The sequence below is a fragment of the Balaenoptera borealis genome (assembly GCF_965194805.1).
Source record: "Balaenoptera borealis genome assembly, chromosome: 2".
Lineage (NCBI taxonomy): Eukaryota > Metazoa > Chordata > Mammalia > Artiodactyla > Balaenopteridae > Balaenoptera > Balaenoptera borealis.
Genome location: NC_138867.1, coordinates 86,069,056 through 86,093,409, shown reverse-complemented (window position 1 = coordinate 86,093,409; position 24,354 = coordinate 86,069,056). Strand labels below are relative to the sequence as shown.

At 37.1% G+C, this 24,354-nt stretch overlaps 1 pseudogene across 1 annotated transcript in view; it reads right to left on the bottom strand.

Moving 5' to 3' along the window:
• Positions 1–24,354, bottom strand: part of LOC309622467 (acyl-protein thioesterase 1 pseudogene) — a 711,313-nt pseudogene that overhangs the window by 234,395 nt on the left and 452,564 nt on the right. The window contains exon 6 of the transcript XR_014249931.1: positions 959–1,064. The product of XR_014249931.1 is annotated as an acyl-protein thioesterase 1 pseudogene (transcript). The remainder of the gene's footprint in view (positions 1–958; positions 1,065–24,354) is intronic.

The following is a 24,354-nucleotide window of genomic DNA, read 5'->3' as shown; positions in this document are numbered from 1 at the left end:
GCTAGGAGCCATATGGTTCCAGAAAACCTTACTACAGTGGTGAAGCATACGAGCTAGGCTAAGCCAATCAGGTAGCCTATCACCTAAGCATATGACCATGTAACCCTCGCCTGACTAACTAGTGAGAATCTCTTTTGCTATAGAGTGTGTATTATATGGATAAAATACCTGGAACTCCTGTAGCCATTTTGCTTTCATATAGGAAACTAGTCAGAGGATGGAACCAATACATGAAGGAAGGCAGAGTGAAAAGACAGAGAAAATTGTAGAAAAGTAAAATGAGACCCTGATATTATATACCTCTGGATCAAACAGCACCTAAACCTGAACTACTTCTGGGATTACAACTGCTTCACAGCTGTACAATTGTGCAGCCCCACAGGGTCCCATTCTCAAAAGGGAACCCCACATTTGGTTTAATGCTCTTGTGTTGCCTTCTTGAAATTCTTAATAATTTTATCTTAGGACCTGTGTTTCTAAATGTTCCTATGGAACAATGGAGTGAGTCTACGAGCAAAGAAGATATATGTGGCAACAACTAGCACATGTGGGGCAGTCCCGGATTCTTGGGACTCTGTGAGTAAAACCCAGTCAGGACCTGGATACAGACTGGCAGAAGCAACAGCCAGGGCAGCAGTGGCTCTGGCCCAGCAGAGAGGAGGGGCTCCTGGTGGGGGCACTGCATGGGGGCTGGCTTGCCTGTCTCTGCACCCATCCCATTGGCGTGTGCACAAATGTTAACTCTGGGAACTGCCAGAACTGTCGACAGTAAACTACAAGTAAATAAAACAATATTCGTGGACATTGCAATAAAACATGTTATGGAATTATTAAAATCCGTCAAAGAGTTTAGAAGCTCTGGTTTTGAAAAAGTGCTGCAACCCGCAACATTGCAAAGCAAATATCCACAGGCTTAGGGAAATAGAAATTAAATTTAAAGATAATCATGTCACAGTACCGTTAAGTGTCAGGAGATAAGCTTCCACACGGTGGTGAAGAGACCAAGGCTTTTTTCCATCTTGTGCTCCACCATTTCTCCAAGCCCTCTGCTGAATGCTCTGCAACTACATAAAAGCATAGGGAAGAAAAGACTATGGACGGTTCCATGAGAGATTTTAGAGGCCGTATCTGGCAGTGCGGCTCATAACTTCTGCTTGAATTTTGCTGATTAGAACTCAGTCATATGGCCCCAACAAAGGCAAGGTAATGGGAAATGTAGGACAAGAGTGTTGCAAGTTAGAAGGGAATTCAGATATTGGTGAGCACCACCACTTTTGACCCATGATGCTTATGCACAATTAAAGTTCTCCCCTTTGGGGGAGAGTATGGACTGCGGAGCATTACCATCCCCACATTCAGATCTGGTGACTGTCTCCTATTCCCATGTCTTTATACCCTATTCTTATTCATCCCACTGTAATCTGGCTTCTATCTCTACTATTTTAATGAATACCTTTCATCAAAGTCACAAACGACGTTTTCTGTGTTTTTTTTTTTTTTTAAACATCTCTTCTCCCACCCGCTACCCCGAATTCTCTGGACTCCGGGCTCCTCCCAGCCCCTGGCCGGTGTCCATCCAGACAACAGCCTCCTCCTCTCATTGCGATACTCTCGATGCTCTCGGGGCCTCCCCGCCTCTCATCTGCTAGGAAGCCCCCTCAGCCCAAGACCACCGTCCTCCAAACGCCCTCCTGCAACCGCCCGCATGCTCCTGCCCCGGGCTCCTCAGCTCCCTGCCAGCATTTCCCCACGCCGACGCCTTTGACTCGGTTTTGGCCCCTCGGTTTTGCCCCAAGACCTCCCCGCCAAAGTGACCCCCCCCCAACGCAGCCTTCGCCCGTCTCCCCCAAACCCCGGCGTCCGGCGCCCAGTCCACTCACCCGGAGAAGCGTCGCGCAGCTGCGGCTGTCCGACCTCCGGCGGGAGCAAGCGGATTGCCGGGCAGAGAACGAGCGCCGCCTGGTGGCCAAAGCAGCCGGGGTCGCGCTGGGGTCACGCGGCCCCGGCGCCTGCGAGGCGGCGCAGCTGCGCTATCACAAATGATCTCTTAATTACAATCCTCAAGGTGCAACTTGCAGCGTTTAATTGAATAGTACATTTTAGCTGACTCTCCCAGTTAGATTCAGTTTCACCTTCATCTATGGTATTTTCATCTTGTACTCATCACCGTTATGGAACTTAACACATTGTATTTTAAATATTTTGTATATATATGTCTTATGTTGACTCCTAAACCTCAAGGACAATTTCTTTTCAATTGTGTAATTTTGATCCCTATTGCATTGTCTGGAACACATCAGCGCCTCAGTAAATACTGGTTCACAAATAGGTGAACCATTAGCCATGTTTTCTGTAAAGTATATACAGGACATCCAGTTAAGGATGTCTAATAGGTTGTTGGTTACATATAAAAGGAATTAATCTAGGAGATATGTCTTCCCTAGTTGATAGCCACAAATATCCGGAAGTTGAAATTCACGTATGTGTGTTTGGGGTTTACTTAGCTTCTAGGATTTGTGAGTTAATAATTTTCATCATATTAGGAACATTTTTGGTGATAATTTCTACAAATAAATTTTCTATTTTCACTCTCTTTTAGGAACTCCAGTTACATATATAACGGGTCACTTGAAGAGTTGTCCCACAGGTGTATATGTTTTTGTTTTTAGGGTTTTTCTTCCCCCCCAGGTTTTTTCTGGGTTTTTTTGGAGAGTTTTTATAGCTTCAAATTTACTAATATTATCTTCTGCCATATCTAATATCATATTCATTCCTTTCAGTGATTTTCTTTCTCAGACATTGTAGTTTTTATTTCTATAAGTTCCGTTTGCATCTTGTTTATATTTTCCATTTATCTACTCAACACGATCAGTCTCTCTTCCACCTCTTACAATACATGGAATAGAGTTAACATAAGTATTTTAATGTCCCTGTTTTTTAATTCTGACATCTGTATCACTTTTGGGTTGGTTCTGATTTAATGGATTTTCTCCTCTTTATAGGTCATATTCTGCTTCTTAGAATGCCTAACAATTTTTTTTATTATATGCCATACATTGTAAATTTTACCTTGTTGAGTAGTATATATTTTTGTATTACTATAATTATTCTTGAGCTTTGATCTGGGACACAGTTAACTTATTTGTAAGCTGTTAGATCCTTTCAGTCTTCCTCTTGACTTGTTAAGTGGGACCAAAGCAGCATTTACTCTTGGGATAATAATTCCCCACTACTGAGATAAGGCCCTTCTGAGAACTGTACTCAGTGTCACACATATTATGAGGCTGTCAGGTCTAGCTGGGGAACAGATACTCTTCCCAGCCCTCCTTGAGCTCTAGCTACTGTTTCTTCTCATCCTTTAGGGTGAGTCTTTTTTCCTACCTCAAATAATTCCCTCAAAAAATCTGCCAATCACTACTCTGCTGAAGACTAGAGGAGCTCTGCAAATCTCCTCAGTTCTTTATGTACCTGTCCTTTCTTCTCAGCTCTATTTCCTCAACTCAGTGAGTCTGCTGAATTCTTCCTGGTTACCCACTTCACTGAACTATGACCTGGAAAATCCTTGAAGTACTCAACTGGGCCAATCAGTGCTCATTTCAGTTACTTCCTCTCTCTCATGGTTCACTGACTTTAATTGCTTGATGTCCAATGTTTAGAAAAACCACTGTTTCATAGGTTTATCCATATTTTTAGTTGTTTAGGCAGGAGGATAAATTCCATTCCTCTTACTCCATCTTAGTTAGAGTCAGGAGTCCAAAACTTACGAGTTTAGATAATTTCACCTAGAAATTGAAGGAAGAAAAGAAAGATAAAGATGATGTCCTGAATTCTGCCATATGGAAACAGAAAAAATAATGAAAGGCCTGTGAAAGGGACAAAGCAGTAGTGGTCATGGAAGGGAGAAGAAAAATCTTAAAAAGACAAAGGTAAATACCGAATGTTTATGGCAGAATCAAGAAGGCAGGGGTAACCAATGATGCCAATCACCTCGGATAAGTTACACTGGATAAGAGAATAAAGCGTCTTTAGGACATCTTTGGAGTCCCCAGTTACAGTATGTTTAGAAATGAAGTGGAGGTTAGTGTTTGCTTATAAATGGGATGTGAGCACCTGTGATAGCCAATATAGAATATCCTTTCAAAAATTTTTATTGTGAACTAGAGGTAAAGTAAAATGAAATGGGAAAAATATTTTTTGTTTTCCATATTTCTACAGTGGGGGAAATTAGCAATTGTTTATATGTTAGAGGAAAAGAGACAAGCAGTAAGATACTGCTGAAGATAAAAAAAAGAAGAGACGATTAATGGAGCACATTTCCCAAAGAGAGACCAGGCAATCCTTCTGTTCATGCACAGAATCAGAATGGAGAGAAGGAGTTAGTAGAGATACACATATCTTTGTCGTTTCAAGAGGAAGGGAAAATAAATATGTGTAAATGTTCAGTTTCCAGCTTTTCTGTGAAGTAGGAAAGTAGTTTGCTGAGTCTACTTAGATAGAATCAAGTACATGACGAAAGTGACAAAAATGTGAGTGTACATCCAGGGAATGGCTGAAAAAGCTGGGTGTGGCTATAAACAATAAACGCCAGAGAACAATGAAGGTCCTGCTCAGCTGAAGACTTGTAACTATAAATTTAAACTCAGTCATAGTGTTAGATTTTCTTCCCCTTCATTATGCCACTTATAAGTCATAGAACCAGAGAAGGATGATTTGAATGGAATCAAAGTTGAAATTTTGCAAGTGGCTGTGATAAAAAAGAAAACAGTAAGATTATGCTGACAGCCCAAGGAATTGAGAGTGTAGAAGGAAAAAAAGGGCACACGGTAGGGCTTAGAAGCTTCAGGCAGAAAAGGCAAGGGACTGGAAATTGTAATGGGTATGTATGGAAGAGCAAATGTAGTGAAAGCAAGCTGGTGAGAAACCCAAAGAAACTGGAAGCTGTGTAAGAGTGGAGCAATGGACTTTCACACCTGAAAGAGCTGTTGTGATGACTAGCTAGTGGTTGATGACAACCCACTAACCTCAGGTGTGCGTTGCTGTTGAAGTGGAATGGAGATGATGCTTTCACCCTGAAAATCAAATGGATATGGGGCTGGATTTATCATGCAAAGAGCCCTTGAGTTTCCCAGTATAACTTGAGAGACCTGAATTAATGAGGAATACCTTGAGTTAGTTGCCAAATTCTCAAAAGAATATATGGAAAGTGTTGGCTAGGGTGGGTGGGATATGACAAAACAATGTCCTGAGCACGCAAGGAGGAGGTCTTTTGGTTAAGAGTGGAAGATGCATTTCTATCCTCGCTCTCAGTATGAAGTGTGTGGTGGATGAGAGAATAAGCAGATTTCTCTAAAGAGGAAAGTAATAGAAAGAGCACCCTTGAGATCTTTCCACCTGATTTCACATATTTTATGTGTATTCCTAATTGTTTCAATTTCAAAGAGTATTCTCTGACTTTGTCTCTGAATTCCAGGGAGCACCTTATTTAATTAAATCACGCAGAGAACCCTAATAGGCTATCTACAGAAACAGGAGGAAAAACATTTAGTCATATTAGTCAATGAAGGCTGTGGGAAAGGCAGTCAGGAAAATCTGTTGCGTAATAAACATAAATCTCCCTATGGGTAGATCCCAAAAGCAGTGTTAGACTGGCTGGGAAGCCAGGTCGTTGTCAGGCCAGCATACAGCTTCAAAGAGGGTTTACTCCAAAGAATCCTCATTCAGAGGATATTGCTTGATCTTGATTCATAAATAGTTAAAAAAAAAATAAAAAAGAAGATGTTTTTTAAATTGCAATGAAATATCATCATTCCAACACTTCTTAATGCTCCTGGGAGGCACATCCTAAACACTAGGAATAATCTGCTCAGATACCCAAGAGTACAGGTTGAGCCCCCTGGACCAGCGCTGTCCTCACCAGCTTGCAACCAGAGCAGCAGCAGAGGGCTCTGCCCACACCCAGTCCCAGCACTTGGGGTTTAATGCGAGTTTGGTCGCTGCCTTGAAATTCTTAATAATTTCATCTTTGAATGTGTGATTTGCAAGAACTCATCCCGGAGTCTTAGAACCTCTGCCTCTGCTGGACCTATTCTTGGCCTCTCCCTCTTCTCCCCCTCCCAGAGGCAGCCTCTGCCCTCCATCACCAGCCGGGGTCTGATCACCAGTGCCCAGAAGGTAAAGGTCAGTCCTGATGAGACTTAGTGGCGATTATTCCTCTACAGATGGGCAGTGAGAGCCTCAACACATCCTGCAGGAGACAAATAGGGACAAGCCTCTCACCCAGCCTGATCTAGGCAGCTGATGCCTCTCAAGGCAGAGGTCACAATGTCCTTTGCGGTTGTCAGTCCTCCTTGGTTTGCGCCTGCTTGACTTCCTTGCTGTTTATGAGAGTCAGCGTGTTGGTCTGGTGTCTGGCAGGAGGTAAGGACCCTGCAGCTGGTGGGCCATGCGAGCACACTCAGTCACAGAGACAAGGCCCCCAGGGGCCTGTGAATGTCTGTACTAGCCCTCCAGATATCCCCACGCTCAAAGGGCAGGACATTAAATAGTAAATTTTAAAAATATATAGTTTAGGTTGTGAAAGGGGGGGAAGGACCACAGGAGAAAGTAATTTTATTTTAAGTACCTTTACTAGCACTTGTTTCCTGCTGTTTGAAGAAAGGGGTCCTATATTTTCGTTTTGCACCGAGCCTGGAAAATTAGCTAGCTGATCTCGCTCCCAGCTCTCAACAACAGGAGATGACTGGAAGAGGTAAACCCACCCACATGCATTTGGCAGATTCTGCAGAAGGTTCCTAAGAACATTCTGGGTTTCTTCCATAGACTAATGCCCCTTCCCTTCCCATGGATATAGTTCTGTGTCTGTGCCTGTCTATGGCGTCATAAGTGCTGGTGACTGGAAATGACATGAGGTGAAATACTTATGAACAGAATGACTTTTCCTAAGTACCCTAACTTAATAGTTTTCGTAGTTTATTTCACAGTTTGTTTTAAAATCTTATGGAATTAGTCCCAGGAAAATAATTCTCATAGGCACATAAAATCCCCCTTCCCTTAATCTGAGTTTCAAGCCACCAATATAGCCCAATAAACACCACTGTAAATGAGGAGTTCACTACTTCCTTGAAATCTACTATTGATAAGCTAATGTTAAATAAATGTTTATTTCAGATTCTGAGTTCTGATGCATTTCCTTTAGCGACAAATCCCATCTATGGTAGGAATTATCATTGTTCCTATTTTACATATGAGGAAACTGCCTGAAAAGGGTTATGTAATGTCACCAGCCATGCAGTGGGGTGTAGTTGGGAATTGCATCATGGCTGATACATGGCAAAATAACATATACAGATTGGCATGTTGGGCATGTCCTACGTTACAGAAGATCCTTGATTTGGGAATAATGCTGGAATTTAAAATTCCCATATGATTTTTAGTTCAGAAATGTGATTTCAAAAATAGAAAAATATTGATCTTTAAAAAAACACTTTAACTAGTTTAAATAAGAAGACTTCTCTTGCCACTGCATTATTAATTAATAGAACATATTTTAGTATACTGGAAAGCTTTTACTACCCTTCTGTTGTAATTGTCCACTAACGTTCAAAGAATTCAGATTTTTATGCAAGACATAACAGGATATTGTGACATAAATTGTATTATAAAGGGATTTTTGCTTACAGTAGACTTAAATAATTGCATTTTAGATAGCCTTTCCTCTCATACAGTATTCTGTGTTATACTGAGGAAATTTATCAAATGCAAAATATATTTTAAATAATGAATGTCTTTAAAATTATTATATTTGAAATTCATTTATTAAATTTAACTAAAATAAATCTTTTTTCAAAACTGAAAAAACAAAGCTGGTCTTTTTATTCACAGATTATCAAAAATTATATTAATTTTTTAATGAATTTAATTTTTCATTGTTGTTGTTTTGGATTTGGGGAATTGTGTGATTGTTTTCTTGATGTTTTCATCAAGAATCCCCAATATTTTATACAGATTATAGACACAGCCATACTGTGTTATCAATAAGTATGAAACAGAAGAAAAACATAAGCTTCTCTAGATATGAGGAAAAATAATTCATATATCTTTGAAAGTGTACTTTGTTTCTAGAATTACTATTGGTTCACACTAAAATGTAGGTTCCCAAGTCAAGAAATGAGAAAAACTTAAGAGGTAATTGCTGATGCGGAGAGCCCATTTAGATCAAAGAAATATTGTTTAAAGGACTAAAGATAAAATATGTTTTTATTGTAGCTTTTAGCTTGCTTCAAGATCTATTGCTTTCAGGTTGAAAAAACACTCCAAAGGGGGCAATAATGATTCCAGATACAGACATTATACTCTACTGGTAATGTCCTTTCCTATCCTCCTGTAAAGTGGTTTTCTATTACTGATGTATATCAGAGCAAATGTGTACCTTTCCCTATAAATAATGAAAGCAGGCATAAGCACAAGAAATATAAGGGGACTGCTGTAAACAGATACTTCTGTTTCATTACCATTTATTTTATTAACAAATTACTGCCATTAAAGAGATTATGAGGTTGCAAAAAGCAATCCAAAATGAAATAGTCCAGGCCTAACTCTCATTGTGTAATGAATTGAAGAGATTTGCCTGCAGTTGGTTTAGTTCCTTATTGTTTCTGTGACTGCATTAGTCTATTTTGTATTTTGAATTGCGTGTGTGCTCTCCCTAGCTGGGTTTTGTGGATCACCTTTTCTAAGGGAGAAGGATGTTTCCAATAAAGTCAAGATATACACCTCTCATCTCCTAATGTGAAGAGTAGTGTCTTATATATAATATACCTCACATTAGAACAATATACTCAAAAGCCCCATATTTCTTACTGTAGTTATTCTATAAGCCAATAGTTTCTGATAAAATTCTAAGCTTTTTAAGCCATCATGACTCCAAAACTTACTGTTAGCATATTTTTTATCTTAAACCAGCACTTCACTTTTGAATACTGAAACTTTAACCTTGAAAATTTCTGGGGAGATCCTTAAAGTGTCCTGTTTTGAACTTTTTTAAGTGAAGGAAACCAAATGTGGAAAATGGCTCTTGTGTTTCAGAGCCTATAGTTATTTGGGATTATTCAGGTATATACAGTCTTCTCTCTAAGAAGGTGAAAAGAGATATTACTCATATCTGTTTCATTTTTGGAGCTTGAAAAAACAAAATTGTGGCAACATTCTGCCAATACCAACATTGATTTTGAAATGGGCCTAGTCGTTGGAAACTAGAAGTCTGATCATCACAGTTGCTAAAGAAAACTAGTGCTGCAAGATAATGACACATCACTATCCTCAAGCATGCAGACTCAGAAAATAAGGCGAATTAAATTGAATTGGTTTCCTATGTAATGAGTGCTAGATATAAAATTGAATAAATTTTCATTTTGTGAAACTCATTTGAGGTTAAAACATCCTCTGTCCCTCAAAATTTCCCACATTTGTACACTATTGTCTTTAAACTTTCTTTATATCATATATTTAATAGACTTCATGAATAAGTTTCTACCAGTCAGTCACATTTTACATGTGAACTTAAAAAACATAATTGAGGAGGAGGATCTTCAAGATGGCGGAGGACTAAGACATGGAGATCACCTTCCTCCCCACAAGTACATCAAAAATACACGTACATGTGGAACACCTCCTACAGAACACCTACTGAACGCTGGCAGAAGACCTCAGACCTCCCAAAAGGACAGAAACTCCCGACGTACCTGGGTAGGGCAAAAGAAATAACAGAGACAAAAGAATAGGGACGGGACCTGCACCAGTGGGAGGGAGCTGTGAAGGAGGAAAGGTTTCCACACACTAGGAAGCCCCTTTGCGGGCAGAGACGGGGGGTGGCAGAGGGGGGAAGCTTCGGAGCCACGGAGGAGAGCGCAGCCACAGGGGTGCAGAGGGCAAAGCGGAGAGATTCCCGCACAGAGGAGCAGTGCCGACCAGCACTCAGCAGCCCGAGAGACTTATCTGCTCACCCGCCGGGGCGGGCAGGGGCTGGGAGCTGAGGCTCGGGCTTCGGAGGTCAGATCCCGGGGAGAGGACTGGGGTTGGCTGCGTGAACACAGCCTGAAGGGGGCTAGTGCACCACAGCTAGTCTGGAGGGAGTCCAGGAAAAAGTCTGGAGCTGCCTAAGAAGCAAGAAACCATTGTTTTGGGGTGCACGAGGAGAGAGGATTCAGAGCACCTCCTTAACAAGCTCCGGAGACGGGTGCAACCATGGCTAACAGCACAGACACCAGAGATGGGCATGAGACACTAAGGCTGCTGCTGCCGCCACCAAGAAGCCTGTGTGCGAGCACAGGTCACTATCCACACCTCCCCTCCCGGAAGCCTGTGCAGCCCGCCACTGCCAGGGTCCCGTGATCCAGAGACAACTTCCCCGGGAGAACACATGGCGTGCCTCAGGTTGTTGCAACGTCATGCCGGCCTCTGCTGCTGTGGGCTTTCCCTGCAATCCGTACCCCTCCGTCCCCCGGGCCTGAGTGGGCCAGAGCCCCCTAATCAGCTGCTACTTTAACCCCGTCCTGTCTGAGTGGAGAACAGACACCCTCAGGTGACCTACACGCAGAGGCAGGGCCACATCCAAAGCTGAACCCCAGGAGCTGTGCGAACAAAGAAGAGAAAGGGAAATCTCTCCCAGCAGGCTCAGGAGCAGTGGGTTAAATCTCCACAATTAACGTGATGTGCCCTGCATCTGTGGAATACCTGAATAGCCAACGAATCATCCCAAAATTGAGGTGGTGGATTTTGGGAGCAACTGTAGACTTGTGGTTAGCTTTCTGCATCTGATTTGTTTCTGGTTTTATGTTTATCTTACTTTATTATTTAGAGTTTATTATCATTGGTAGATTTGTTTATTGATTTGGTTGCTGTCTTCCTTTATATATATATATATATATATATATATATATATATATATATATATATATATAATTTTTTTCCCTTTTTCTGAGTGTGTATGTGTATGCTTCTCTGTGTGATTTTTGTCTGTATAGCTTTGCTTTTAGCATTTGTCCTAGGGTTCTGTCTGTCCTTTTTTTTTTTTTTTGTACAATTTTTAGCACTTGTAATCATTGGTGGATTTGTTTATTCGTTTGGTTGCTCTCTTCTTTCTTTTCTTTTTTATTACTTTTATATTTTTTAAATTTTTAATAATATTTTTTAATTTTTTATTTTAATAACTTTATTTTAGTTTAGTTTATGTTTTTTCTTTCTTTCTTTTTGCTCTCCCTTTTCTTCTGAGCCGTGTGGCTGACAGGGTCTTGGTGCACTGGCCAGGTGTCAGGCCTGAGCCTCTTAGATGGGAAAGCCGAGTTCAGCACACTGGTCCACCAGAGACCACCCAGCCCCACATAATATCAAATGGTGAAAGTTCTCCCAGAGATCTCTATCCCAATGCTAAGACCCAGCTCCACTCAACAACCAGCAAGCTACAGTGCTGGATGCCCCATGCCAAACAACTACCAAGACAGGAACACAACCCCATCCATTAGCACAGAGGCTGCCTAAAATCATAATAAGTTCACAGACACCCCAAAACACACCACCAGATATGGTCCTGTCCACCAGAAAGACAGGACCCAGCCTCATCCACCAGAACATAGGCACCAGTCCCATCCACCAAGAAGCCTACACAACCAACTGAACCAACCTTACCCACTGGGGGCAGACACCAAAAACAACAGGAACTACGAACCTGCATCCTGTGAAAAGGAGACCCCAAGCACACTAAGTTGAGCAAAATGAAAAAAAAGAGAAATATACAGCAGATGAAGAAGCAAAGTAAAAACCCACCAGACCAAACAAATGAGGAGGAAATAGGCAGTCTACCTGAAAAAGAATTCAGAGTAATGGTAGTAAATATATCCAAAATCTTGGAAAAAGAATGGAGAAAATACAATAAATGTTTAACAAGGATCTAGAAGAACTAAAGAGCAAACAAGCAATGATGAACAACACAATAAATGAAATTAAAAATTCTCTAGAAGGAATCAATAGCAGAATAACTGAGACAGAAGAACGGATAAGTGACCTGAAAGATAAAATAGTGGAAATAACTACTGCAGAGCAGAATAAAGAACAAAGAGTGAAAAGAATTGAGGACACTCTCAGAGACCTCTGGGAAAACATTACATGCACCAACATTCAAATTATAGGGGTCCCAGAAGAAGAAGAGAAAAAGAAAGGGACTGAGAAAATATTTGAAGAGATTATAGTTGAAAACTTCCCTAAAATGGGAAAGGAAATAGTCAAGTCCAGGAAGCACGGAGACTCCCACACAGGAAAAATCCAAGGAGAAACACGACAAAACACATATTAATCAAACTATCAAAAATTAAATACAAAGAAAAAATGTTAAAAGCAGCAAAAGAAAAGCAACAAATAACATACAAGGGAATCCTCATAAGGTTAACAGCTGATTTCTCAGCAGAAGTTCTGCAAGCCAGAAGGGTGTGGCAGGACATATTTAAAGTGATGAAAGGGAAAAACTTACAACCAAGATTACTCTAGCCAGCAAGGATCTCATTCAGATTCAATGGAGAAATTAAAACCTTTACAGACAAGCAAAAGCTAAGAGATTTCAGCGCCACCAAACCAGCTTTACAACAAATTCTAAAGGAACTTCTCTAGACGGGAAACACAAGAGGAGGAAAAGACCTACAATAACAAACCCAAAACAATTAAGAAAATGGTAAAAGAAACATACATATTGATAATTACCTTAAATGTAAATGGATTAAATGCTCCAACCAAAAGACACAGACTGGCTGAATGGATACAAAAACAAGACCTGTATATATACCATCTAAAAGAGACCCATTTCAGGCTGAGGAACACAAACAGACTGAAAGTGAGGGGAGAGAAAAAGATATTCCATGCCAATGGAAATCAAAAGAAAGCTGGAGTAGCAATTCTCATAACACACAAAATAGACTTTAAAATAAAGACCGTTACAAGAGACAAAGAAGGACACTACATAATGATCAAGGGATCAATCCAAGAAGAAGATATAACAATTGTAAATATTTATGCACCCAACACAGGAGCACCTCAATACATAAGGCAAATGCTAACAGCCATAAAAGGGGAAATCAACAGTAACACAATAACAGTAGGGGACTTTAACACCCCACTTTCACCAATGGACAGATATTCCAAAATGAAAATAAATAAGGAAACACAAGCTTTAAATGACACATTAAACAAGATGGACTTAATTGATATTTATAGGACATTCCATCCAAAAACAACACAATACACATTCTTCTCAAGTGCTTGTGGAACATTCGCCAGGATAGATCATATCTTGGGTCACAAATCAGCCTAGGGTAAATTTAAGAAAATTGAAATTGTATCAAGTATCATTTCCGACCACACTGCTATGAGACTAGATATCAACTGCAGGAAAAAATCTGTAAAAAATACAAACGCATGGAGGCTAAACAAAACACTACTAAATAACCAAGCGATCACTGAAGAAATCAAAGAGGAAATCAAAAAATACCTAGAAAAAAATGACGATGAAAACACGACAAAGGAAAATCTATGGGATGCAGCAAAAGCAGTTCTAAGAGGGAACTTTATAGCAACACAATCCTACCTCAAGAATCAAGAAATATCTCAAATAAACAACCTAACCTTACACCTAAAGCAATTAGAAAAAGAAGAACAAAAAAATCCCAAAGTTAGCAGATGGAAAGAAATCATAAAGATCAGATCCGAAAAAAATGAAAAAGAAATGAAGGAAATAGCAAAGATCAATAAAACTAAAAGCTCTATCTTTGAGAATATAAACAAAATTGATAAACCATTAGCCAGACTCCTCAAGAAAAAAAGGGAGAAGACTCAGATCAATAAAATTAGAAATGAAAAAGGAGAAGTAACAACTGACACTGCAGAAATACAAAGGATCATGAGAGATTACTACAAGCAACTATATGCCAATAAAATGGACAACATGGAAGAAATGGACAAATTCTTGAAAAACACAACCTTCCAAGACTGAACCAGGAAGAAATAGAAAATATAAACAGACCAATCACAAGCACTGAAATTGAGACCGTGATTAAAAATCTTCCAACAAACAAAAGCCCAGGACCAGACGGCTTCAAAGGCGAATTCTATCAAACATTTAGAGAAGAGCTAACACCTATCCTTCTCAAACTCTTCCAAAATATAGCAGAGGGAGGAACACTCCCAAACTCATTCTACGAGGCGACCATCACCTTAATACCGAAATGAGATGAAGATGTCACAAAAAAAGAAAACTACAGGCCAATATCACTGATGAACATAGATGCAAAACTCCTCAACAAAATACTAGCAAACAGAATCCAACAGCACATTAAAAGGATCATACACCATGATCAAGTAGGGTTTATCCTAGGAATGCAAGGATTCTTCAATAAACGCACATGAATCAATGTGATAAACCATAGTAACAAATTGAAGGAGAAAAACCATATGATATTCTCTGTAGATGCAGAAGAATCTTTCAACAAAATTCAACACACATTTATGAAAAAAACCCTCCAGAAAGTAGGCATAGAGGGAACTTACCTCAACATAATAAAAAAACATATTAACAAACCCAGAGCCAACATCGTTCTCAATGGTGAAAAACTGAAACCATTTCCACTAAGATCAGGAACAACACAAGTTTGTCCACTCTCACCACAATTATTCAACATAGTTTTGGAAGTGTTAGCCACAGCAATCAGAGAAGAAAAAGAAATAAAAGAAATCCAAATCGGAAAAGAAGTAGTAAAACTGTCACTGTTTGCAGATGACATGATACTATACATAGAGAAACCTAAAGATGCTACCAGAAAACTACTAGAGCTAATCAATGAATTGGTAAAGTAGCAGGATACAAAATTAATGCAAAGAAATCTCTTGCATTCCTATACACTAATGATGAAAAATCTGAAAGAGAAATTAAGGAAACACTCCCATTTACCACTGCAACAAAAAGAATAAAATACCTAGGAATAAACCTACCTAAGGAGACAAAAGACCTGTATGCAGAAAACTATAAGACACTGATGAAAGAAATTAAAGATGATACAAACAGATGGAGAGATATACCATGTTCTTGCATTGGAAGAATCAACATTATGAAAATGGCTATAGTACCCAAAGCAATCTACAGATTCAATGCAATCCTTATCAAACTACCAATGGCATTTTTCACAGAACTAGAACAAAAAATTTCACAGTTTGTATGGAAACACAAAAGACCCCGAATAGCCAAAGCAATCTTGAGAAAGAAAAACGGAGCTGGAGGAATCAGGCTCCCTCACTTCAGACTATACTACAAAGCTACAGTCATCAAGACAGTATGGTACTGGCACAAAAACAGAAATATAGATCAATGGAACAGGATAGAAAGCCCAGAGATAAACCCACACACATATGGTCACCTTATCTTTGATAAAGGAGGCAAGAATATACAGTGGAGAAAAGGCAGCCTCTTCAATAAGTGGTGCTGGGAAAACTGGACAGCTACATGCAAAAGAATGAAATTAGAACACTCCTTAACACCATACACAAAAATAAACTCAAATGGATTAAACACCTAAATGTAAGGCCAGACACTATAAAAGTCTTAGAGGAAAACATGGGCAGAGCACTCTATGACATAAATCGCAGCAAGATCCTTTTTGACCCACTTCCTAGAGAAATGGAAATAAAAACAAAAATAAACAAATGGGACATAATGAAACTTAAAAGCTTTTGCACAGCAAAGGAAACCATAAACAAGACGAAACGACAACCCTCAGAATGGGGGAAAATATTTGCAAACGAATCAACGGACAAAGGATTAATCTCCAAAATATACAAGCAGCTCATGCAGCTCAATATCAAAAAAACAAACAACCCAATACAAAAATGGGCAGAAGACCTAAATAAACATTTCTGCAAAGAAGATATACAGACTGCCAACAAACACATGAAAGGTTCCTCAACATCACTAATCATTAGAGAAATGCAAATCAAAACTACAATGAGGTATCACCTCACACTGGTCAGAATGGCCATCATCAAAAAATCTACAAACAATAAATGCTGGAGAGGGCGTGGAGAAAAGGGAACCCCTTGCATTGTTGGTGGGAATGTGAATTGATACCGCCACTATGGAGAACAGTATGGTTCCTTAAAAACCTAAAAATAGAACTACCATACGACCGAGCAATCCCACTACTGGGCATACATCCTGAGAAAACCATAATTCAAAAACAGTCATGTACCACAATGTTCATTGCAGCTCTATTTACAATAGCCAGGACATGGAAGCAATCTAAGTGTTCATCAATAGATGAATGGATAAAGAAGATGTGGCACATATATACAATGGAATATTACTCAGCCATAAAAAGAAATGAATTTGAGTTACTTGTAGTGAGGTGGGTGGACCTAGAGACTGTCATACAGAGTGAAGTAAGTCAGAAAGAGAAAAACAAATACCATATGGTAACACATATATATGGAATCTAAAAAAGAAAAAAAGAAATGGTTCTGAAGAATCTAGGGCAGGACAGGAATAAAGACGCAGATATAGAGAATGGACTTGAGGACACGGGGAGGGGGAAGGGTAAACTGGGACGAAGTGGGAGAGTGAGATGGACATATATTCACTACCAAATATAAAATAGATAGCTAGTGGGAAGCCGCCGCATAGCACAGGGAGATCAGCTTGGTGCTTTGTGTCCAACTAGAGGAGTGGGATAGAGAGGGTTGGAGGGAGATGCAAGAGGGAGGAGATATGGGGATATATGTATATGTATAGCTGATTCACTTTGTTATACAGCAGAAACTAACACACCATTGTAAAGCAATTATACTCCATTAAAGATGTTAAAAAAAACCATAATTGAATATTGGAAAATGCAAATCATTATTTTTTATTTATATGATTGAGGATTTTTTGTGTAGTTCCAAAACAAAGCATTTTCTTTTCTTGGACAATCAAAATAGCAAATATTCAGAAGAATAAATCCATAAAACAGGGAAAATTATAAAACTAAGAATAAAATAACCATTAAAGCCCTAACAAAAAAAGTATTCATTATTTTACAATTATTTTCTAAGCATCTGTTGGTTTTATAAAATGGGAATTTTACTGTTTATATGGTTGTCTATCTTTTTTGCAGAAATGTATCATTTCAAAAGAATACTAGATAATAAAGCAGGATTATAAAATCTAGATCCCTCAATACTAGATAAAAAGGAAAAAACAGAAATAACCAAACAGAAATCTCAACAGCTACAAGCAAACCATGTTACAAGTAAAATTTCATACCATAATCTTTAAAGAATCTTGACCAAGGAAAGAATTCTGCTACAGCAATGTTTGGGTTATAACACCTGTTAGTCATTTTGAGAAAGAATGTAAATCAAGAAAATCTCCAAAACTCACTAATATCCACCAATTGGAAGACAAATGGATAAACATGACAAGCAGGTTGTCTAGAAAAAACAGGTTCGAACCCTATAGAATAAAGGCCCCTCACCATTTTCAAGTGCTGCATCATGAACAAGAGGGAATGATTTGAGGTACACAAGTCTTCTGCCAAGGGATCATGATATTCCCTCTAGCTAAGTAGTGGGAACCCTGCTTCATACCATTTCACATAAACTAAGTATAAGATATGCCCAGGGTATCCAACAAAGGCTATATATAATTCCAGAAAAGCCCTTTCTCCAAACTGGACCAAAGTGTCATATCTCAAGTTACAAACTATACTTGGAGAGGGGAAGGAAGATAGGTTTCAGATATAGTAGTCATAGAGTCAAGGAGAAATAATTCACGTGATAAAACAACAAACAAAGGGTTTTGGCAGAGCAAGATGAAAAGAAAATACATGGCAAGTAAGCAAGCATACCACAGAAATAGATAAAAGAAATGTACATCACATTTTTTTAAATATCAAAGTGTCCAATCTAAAAGGGAACCCAGTGCAAAAAAAAAGTACAGAAAAAATGAAAACACAATTCTTTGAGAGTGCCTCACAATCAAGAAAATCCAGAAATATTATAGCTAAGGGGACCAAAATTAATTTAAAACATTGTGAAATAGACTAGCCATGCTTAAAAATCATAGTATTGATATAAAAGAGGCTTCCACTGGGAAAGAAGTAGATAATCCAACATATGAAACAAACACTGTAATAAAAGTAGTATATATGAAGATTAAAATGGCACACTGCATTTTAAAAAATCTGGCATAGAATAAGAGACATATTATTGAAACATATTGTGATTATATCATCGAACTTGGTAAATAAAGAATTCTTCAGGATTCTTGCAGAAAATAAGTCACCAATGGGGGTTAAATGTGGACCTAAACATATTGGCACCAAATTTTTCCATAACAAATTTTAGACACCAATGAACAAATTGTCTATAGATCAGGGGGGAATATATTGTGAGACAAGAATATTATAAACAGTCATTTTTTGTTGTTGTTTATATGCAATGGCAATAGAAAGATATTCCTGAAAGTTAATAAACTCAAGGAAGAGTTTAGAGATGTGTATAACATATACATACACAAAATATATAATACTCATTTATTTTATATAAATATTACATATATACACATATATGTATGTGTGTGAATATATATATATATTTCAAGGGAGAGAAACACAGACTAGGAATGATATTTTCCCAAGGTGTTATTTGTGGATGGAGATATACTTTTGTTATTTTGCTTGATTCTTAAAATAATTTTGGATATTATTTTGTATAAAATAATTAAATGATTATTTTTAAAAGTTGAAAACATAATTTTAATGATTTCCTAACATCCATTTAACGTGTACACTATAATTTATTGAATTTAATATTTTATATTTCATTTATTTCTAATTTTACTACTGTCAATCATAATGCAATGGGTATCTTTATCTATAAAACTCTATCACTGATTATTTCTAGGAGCTGATTTCTAAGAATTACTACTTTAAAGAACAACAACATTTTTAAGTTTCTTTAGATATTAATAAATTGCTTTTCAGGGAGATTTTGTTCATTTATCCTTCCATCAAAAGTGAATACAGTGCTTATCTGACTACACCCTTTGCTCGACTAAGCACTTATTTTTCATTTTTATTTTCTAGTCGTATTTCTTACGTTAATAATCTTTTCACATCCACTGTTCCTGGAAAGCCTTTTTGTATATTAAAGATATCAGTTTACATTTCCTTTTTTTGAATTTTATATCAAGGTCATCATATTGCATGTGGTCTTTTCACTCAATACTATCATAATGAGGTCATCTATGTTATTGCACAGAGCTATAATTCATTTATTTTTCCTGATGTATAATATTCCATTATGTGATTACAATAAAATTTATTTATCTATTTATCTCATTTAAAGGATTTATGATGTTTCAGGGCTTTTTTCTCTATTACAAAAAATGATTTTCTGCACCTTAATTGTACATGCTTTCTGATGCACTTTTGAAAAGTTTCTCTTGGATAAATACTTAGGAGTTAAACTATTGGATTAGAGGGGAAACAAAAGTTCATCTTAACAAGACAATTTCAAATTGTTTTCCATACTTATTATCCAATTTATTCTCCTGCCAGCATAGTTGACCCCAGTGATGCACAACACCTATAAAACTCAGTATGGTCGGACTTAACTTCTGCCTAATGAAGAGGTCTAAAATAGTATCTCATAGTTATCTTGATTTGTACTTTTGTGATTACTAATGAAGTTCAGCACATCTTCACACCTTTTTCAGTCATTTGTATTACTTTTCTTGCAAAACACATGTTCATGTCTGAATACTTTTTCAATTCTGTTTATTTATTGATTGTTCTTTAAGGGTTATATATTTGAAAATTAATATTTTGTTGTTTACATATACTGCAAATATCTAATGCCAGTTTGTGTTCTGTCTTTTCACTTTCTCTAAAACACATTTTCACAAGCTAAAGTTCTTAATTTGTATACAGTAAAATTTGACAGTCTTTGACTTGTGATTGTTTCATGGTTTTTTGTTCAGGAAATTTACATTTTCCAAGACCACTTATGTAATAGTCACTCCTTTGCTCAAAACCCTGCGATACCACATCTGTCATAAAGCAAGATTTCTCATAAGTCGGTGTCTTTTTAATAACCCGCCACTCTCTTCTATTGACAATTACTTATCCCTGAATCATCCACACACAGTTGTAATATTTTCAGTTAATACTAAGCTGTTCAATATGCTTCACTTTTTTATTTTCGTCTACTGGTAAGGTTTGACTATTCTTGGCCCTTTGTACTTCTATATAAATTTTAGAAACAGTTTATTCATTTAAGAAGAAGCTTTTTGGGCAACACTGAAACTAGATTTAGGTAGTATTGACACATTTAAAGTATAAAGTACTCCTACACATGAACATTAAATATCTTTTCAATTCTGTCTTCATGTAAGAGTTACTCTGCATGATAATTTTTATGAGTGCTAAAGGCTATCATTATTTAAAGTTTTTATTAGTTTACAGTCATTTTTAATGTGTTTAAAGCAAAAACATATATCTGAATTTTGGAATTTATTGATCTTTTATCTATGCCATTTTTGATGATAAGTAGACTTTTTCCTTTAAACTACATATCTATATAGATACCTGTAATATATAATACATAATTTTACATAATATACAATATGTAAATATAACACAACATATAATTAGATACATTAGGTATGAGGAGTCATATATCCAAAGACAAATTATATATAACATATATTATAATACCTATAACATATCTATATCAAGGATAACTATGGGATGGCCAAAATGTTTGGTCAGGTTTTTCTGTAACCTCTTACGGAAAAGCCCAAATGAACTTTTTGGCCAACCCAACACATAGCTCAAAATTACTTATATTACTCAAGTAGTCAATATCCCTCTTTAATTTTAACTCATTTAATTTTCAAACATTGATAACGTTGTTTCAAAGAATCTTATCAATAGTCTTTGTCTATATTTCATTGTGTTCGTAACATCCTTATGTGTCACAAAGCTATCTTGTTTAGAGGGAAAAACTTATTTTGAACTTTACCAAATATTGTAGTCACTTTTACTGATATAAACATTTTTTGGTAACACTTCCTGCTTTGAATTCTTCTTTAAGAATAGTATTGCCACTCTGATTTCCTATTTTGCTTGTGATAACTCTATATCTCTGACTAGTTTTTTATTCTAACTATTTCAGATGTGTCTCAGAAAATAGCATGTACTTAGGTTGTTATTAAAGACATACTTTTAAGTTTATATCGTTATTTTCTTGGGAGGAAGAACTGGGCCTTACATGCCTTTATATGCTCCGAGCAGTCTTCACATCCTTCTGGACATGAGAGAAGCCCTGTAGGAATCTGATCTATTAATTTTGAAATACCATCATCTAGCAATTGTCAATGTGAACAGTTGTAATTTAAAAATCTGGGGACCCTTTGCCTTAGGTATTGTTTTGCTATCATGATGTCATTTAAGCTCTCTTAACTACTCTTTCCCTAGCTGAAAAAGAAGGGAAATTATGTTTACTCATCAGAAAAACAGAGATGCCCAGAATGAAAGGCTCTCAGAGAAAAGCTTGGTAACATTATTATGTCTTCCAGAAAAATCAGCCCAGGTGCTACTGGTTTTTCACAAAATAAATTCCCAGAGCCTAGACACTACTTATTCACCATAAAGGTCACAATTTAAGCTTCCGCTGAGATGCCATGAAAGCTTCCTATGATTCAAGTCTAGCCAGGAACCAGAGAACTGAACTAATTGGTTAAGTCTGCTCAAGGTGACAAGCTGCCGGCTGGCAGACAAAACATTTAGAAACCAGGCTGAAAATGCTACATCTAATTTCACTTAGGACGTAAGAAGAGATACAGAAGACTGGTCTGTTTACTGGCAATGAAACATTATCCCCACACTGTTCTCAGATCATCCCGGAGGAGGTACGTGTCCTTGGAGAAAGAAGGCAGCTCATCTCCGTGGGTCTTTATCTAATTATTATAAAATGTATTTGTGGCATAACATAAAGTTTGACACAGAGAATGCTCGTATTTTTGTTACAGATGTAAACTGTAACTGTATTTAAAGTCTCTCTTTATCCTAATATAAAAATAAATACAATATAAAAAGAAAGCAAGCAAATTTTTAGCAATCTATAATACAGTACATTTTTAAATTCAATTTCCTAATAGATTCAGAAGGTTCAGAAGTATATTTCTTTCAAGACCCTGTGTGCTGTGGGCACTTACATACATATATTCTGTGTATGTGGGTGTGTGTAAGGAGTGTGCAACATTAGAATATGTTGCAGTTAGAGAAGGAAATAAAAAGTGTGCAAGTGTTAATGACTTCACAAGGGCCATCTAAACTCTTCCAGGAAAAATCTCTGAATTTAAAATCTTGCCATGCAGATAGTGGTAATCCTTCCACTTAACTTTCTATTTTCTTTTATGCTTTGATTAGTAATCTATGTAATCACTCATTTATTTTTGGAGTTGTGTGGCCTCTAGTGGTGTCTGGAAAAAGCATACAATGAAAATATTGCAATACTGTACACATCTATCTCCCGAGATTGAAAACTCCAAAGGATGCTGAGTATTATTCTAACTGAAAACAGTTATATACGCATTACTTTGGCTTAATACAATGCTCTTATTTGACAGTTTTAGATTTTGGTCCCACTTGCTCCAAAGCTGCTATTTCTAGACATAGAGTTATAGGAAAATAATATGGAAATAATTATTCTATTCTTCTTCATGTTGTTTCTTACATTTTCCCCAGAGGTCAGTATGAATATTTAGACTTTATAAGAAAATATTTTCCCCAAATTAATAACAATTTTTTTCAAACGAATATTATCAAATATAAAAATTTTTTGCTTAGGAGTGTTATAGCCATTTTACCTTTAACCCAAAATTAATTTTTAATTAATTTAATTTAAAATGTATATTTTCTAGATTACCTGGGTTTTTACCTAAAATTCTGAAACACACAAACCATAACACTACATCAGGCAGAATAAATAAGCTGAGGGACAGATGTCAAAATGAACGTCACTATACTTTGTTCAGTATGAAACGCTGCCATTTGCATCTTGGTCTACAGTCACTGTATGTTGAAAGACCTTAAATGAAAAGAGTGATTAAGCTTATGAACCAATTTACTAATGTGTTCTTCAGGAAATATTGTACCAATTAGTTTACATTTTCAAAATGTAATACTATTTCAAATTCATTCTATATTTTAATCCATTGGATATCTTCACTATTCTGTCAAAGAAAAAACAGTATTGATTTGAAAGGGACCCCAAGAAATAAGAAGAATGTACAACTTGCTGCAACTGGCAATTTGGCATTGGTGTCTTTCTACAGATGGTACTACATGCAGAACAGGGGCTACTTCTGGGATTGCCAGAATTTCTTCTCATACGTTCCCTTTGTTATTTTAAAAACTTACAGATCATAAGCCTAAAAAACTCTGAAAGCAGAAGGTAATATACTCCACAGTTAAAGTACTTTCAAGTTTATTACAAAGTATTTTCCTGTTGCTGGAATTATTTACTAGACTACAGATTTTAAAGACATTTCCCAATTCATCATGTTTACTAGCACAATTTCCCTCAGATTATAATGAAGGAGTTTATAACTAGAGATTAGAAGATAAAGACAAAGCTGTATGTAGTGAGAAACTGAGTGATAAGAAAATACAAACTAGGTGTCTACTGATGACCTTTGCAAGAGAAGATTACTCTGCAGCTTTAACACATTTACACTTTATAGGATAGCTGAAGAAAATGAAGCATAGGAATATATGAGCTATGTAGTGGCAGTTATTGGAAATGGGTTTTTGATTTAGTTGCCAACTGAGAATTCAGAAACAAAATAAAATCCTTTCATGGCCATCAGAAAATATGACTTTCTAAATAAGAATAATGAATATTGTCTACATAAATGATTCCCATGTTAATTCATCCAACGTCTTTCAGAGCCAGAATAGCACTATTTAATAGAATTCTGATGGGGAATGTCTAACATTGAAAAGTCACTTGTATACACACCGAAAACCATATTATATAAAACTCTGTGAGAAATACCATTTCCATGATGAAACTGAAAAGGCAAAAGTGAATAACCTTTGAAAGAGCAAAAATTCTTGACAGTTGCCAATCTTCCTTAATGTTATTTCCAAGGTGTTTAGTGGTGGATGAAATTCAGCTCTGTTTGGTCGGAGTAGCTCCTGGGTCCAAGCAAGTGGTAAGAAGGGTGTGTTTCGAGGAAAGGTTTATGTTTGAGGTATATATTTGGGCTATATTTTGAAG